Source organism: Mandrillus leucophaeus, unplaced genomic scaffold (genome assembly GCF_000951045.1).
Source record: "Mandrillus leucophaeus isolate KB7577 unplaced genomic scaffold, Mleu.le_1.0 Scaffold402, whole genome shotgun sequence".
Classification (NCBI taxonomy): Eukaryota; Metazoa; Chordata; class Mammalia; order Primates; family Cercopithecidae; genus Mandrillus; species Mandrillus leucophaeus.
Genome location: NW_012104277.1, coordinates 1,403,205 through 1,406,562, shown reverse-complemented (window position 1 = coordinate 1,406,562; position 3,358 = coordinate 1,403,205).

Sequence of the window (3,358 nt, the reverse complement as noted above, 5' to 3'; positions counted from 1 at the left end):
GGCTGGAGTGTAATAGTATGAGGCTCACTGCAACCTCCACTTCCCGGGTTCAAGTGATTCTCCTGCCTCAGCCTCCTGAGCAGCTGGGAGCTACTCGACATGTGCCACCACACCCAGCTAATTTTTGTATTTTTAGTGGAGACAGGGTTTCACCATGTTGACCAGGCTGGTCTTGAACTCCTGACCTCAGGTGATCCGCCTGGCCACTCCCAAAGTGTTGGGATTACAGGTGTCAGTTACCACGTCCTGCGCTATGCCTTTTCTTACCCAAGCTGTAAATGCAAATGAAAAGTTCTTTTTGATTGTTTGGGTTTGTTTGTTTTAAACTTTTATCGCTTGACTCTGGGAAATGGAAAAGTTCTTGAAGGAAAGTAGAAATGTCCAGACCAGCCTGGGCAACATAGTAAGACCCTGTCTCTATTTAAAAATAAATAAATAAAATAATTTTTTTTAACAAAAAAAGAAAAGTTTGAAGCTAGCAGAGGTTGGTTCATGAGGTTTAAGGAAAAAAGTGATTTCCATAACATAAAAGTGCAAGCAGCAGCAGCAAATGCTGATGGAGAAACTGCAACAAGCTGTCCACAAGGTGTAGCTACAATCATTAAAGGTGACTACACTAAACAACAGATTTTCAATACAGGGGAAACAGCCTTCTATTGGAAGAAGTTCCACCTAGGGCTTTCATAGTTAGAGAGAAGTTGATGCCTGGCTTCAGACTTTCAAAAGGACAATCCTACTCTTAATGGCATCTGGAATGCTGAATCCTTTCCAGAAGTTTTTCAATCTTACTCTCTTGTTAGAGGCTAATGAAGCCCATAGCTTTAAGTTAAGGCCAGTGCTCACTTACCATTCTGAAAATTCTAGGGCCCTTAAGAATTATTCTAAATCTACTCTACCTGTGCTCTATAGCTCATCTGGCGCAATGGCTCACGCTTGTAATCCCAGCACTTTGGAAGGCCAACACAGGCGGACCACCTGAGGTCGGCGGTTCGGGACTAGTCTAGCCAACATGGTGAAACCCAGTCTCTACTAAAAATGCCGGCCGGGCGCGGTGGCTCACGCCTGTAATCCCAGCACTTTGGGAGGCCGAGGCGGGCGGATCACAAGGTCAGGCGATCGAGACCATCCTGGCTAACACGGTGAAACCCTGTCTCTACTAAAAATACAGAAAATTAGCCTGGCATGGTGGCGGCGCCTGTAGTCCCAGCTACTCAGGAGGCTGAGGCAGGAGAATGGTGTGAACCCGGGAGGCAGAGCTTGCAGTGAGCCGAGATTGCGCCACTGCACTCCAGCCTGGGCGATAGAGCCAGACTCCGTCTCAAAAAAAAAAAAAAAAAATGAAATTAGCCAGGTGTGGTGGCACATGCCTGTAGTCCCAGCTACTTGGGAGGCTGGGGCAGGAGAATCGTTTGAACCCGGGAGGCAGAGGTTGCGGTGAGCTGAGATTGCACCATTGCACTCCAGCCTGGGCAACGACCGTGAAACTCCATCTCAAAAAAAAAATAAATGAAGAAGAAATACCTTTCATAAGGCTATAGCTGCCATTGATTCCTCTGATGGACCTAGGTAAATTGAAAAACTTCTGGAAAGGATTCAGCATTCCAGATGCCATTAAGAACATTTGTGATTCATGGGAGGTCAAAATATCAACATCAACAGGATTTTGCAAGAAGTGGATTCTAACCCTAATGGATGATTTTGAGGGATTCAAGACTTCAATGGAGGATGTAACTGTAGATGTGGTGGAAATAGCAAGAGAACTAGAAGTGGAACCTGAAGATGTGACTGAATTGCTGCAATCTCATAAAATTTGAACAGATGAGGAGCTACTTCTTATAGATAAGCAAAGAGAGTGGTTTCTTGAGATAGAATCTACTCCTTGTGAAGATGCTGTGAACACTGTTGAAACGGCAACAAAGGATTTGAATATTCCATAAACTTAGTTGATAAAGCAGAGACAGGGTTTGAGAAAACTGGATTGACTCCAATTTTGAAAGGTCCACTGTGGGTGAAATATTATTAACCAGCATCACACGCCATCAGGAACTCTTTCATGAAAACAAGAGTCAACAGATGTAGCAAATGTCATCGTTGTCTTATTATAAGCAATTGCCACAGCCACCCCAACCTTCAGCAGCCACCATCCATATCGGTCAGCAGCCATCAACATGGAGCAAAGACCCTCCACTAGAAAAGAAAATGACTTGCTAAAGGCCTAGATGATTGCTAGCACATTTTTTTTTTTTTAAGACGGAGTTTTGCTCTTGTTGCCCAGACTGGAGTGCAATGGCGCGATCTAGGCTCACCACAACCTTCGCCACCCGGGTTCAAGCGATTCCTTTGCTTCAGCCTCCCTAGTAGCTGGGATTACAGGCATGCACCGCCACTCCCGGCTAATTTTGTATTTTTAGTAGAGACGGGGTTTCTCCACGTTGGTCAGGCTGGTCTTGAACTCCTGACCTCAGGTGATGTGCCTGCCTCAGCCTCCCAAAGGGTCGGGATTACAGGCATGAGCCACCACGCCCAGCCGATTGTTAGCATTTTTTAGCAGTCATGTATTTTATTTACTCGTTTATTTTTAGAGACAGGGTCTCACTCTGTCGCCAGGCTGGGGTGCAGAGGCACAATCATAGCTCACTGTAATCTCCAACTTCTGGGCTCAAGCGACCCTCCTTCCTCAGAGCAATTAACCAAAGTACATATACTTTTTCCTCCCTCTCTCCCAATATTTTAAATTAAGGTACGCCCATTGTTTTAGACATAACACACTTAATAGACTACATTATATACATGATTGTATTTGCACTGGGACATGAAACATTTGTGACACCTCACTTTATTGCCATATTGCGGTGGTCTGGAACCAAATTCGCAATATCTCCGAGGTATGCCTGTACTAGATTTTCTGTGCTTGGGTTTAGTCCATATCGTAAATACCCTGAAGGAAAAAGGAACATGGCAGAGAGCACAAAGAGGACAATACATATTTGCTGAAAAACAGTAGGACACAGAACTGCTGACGACAGCCTTGCCCTCTCCAGTTGACTGCAGCACATGTTGCCAATTTGCCAGAGACAAGCAATTCGAGGAGAGAAAAGCTGCTTGCCTTTCCAGTTAGCAAGAAAAGTGCTGGGTTTGTCTTCTGCCGAGCACCCGCAACCCAGATTCCGACCCAAGAATCCTGAGACCCACTTTTGGTGAAGGGAACTCCTAGCAGCAACGCCCAGCCCCCGGCGTGACCCTCCGACCGCACTTGCCTCCCAGCCTGGAGAGGTGGAAAGGGCCGTCCGGAGTCCCCTTGGTTCGCCAGTGAGTGATCCCTGGGCGGAGGCGGCGCGGGGTCCCCCAAGCCAACCTC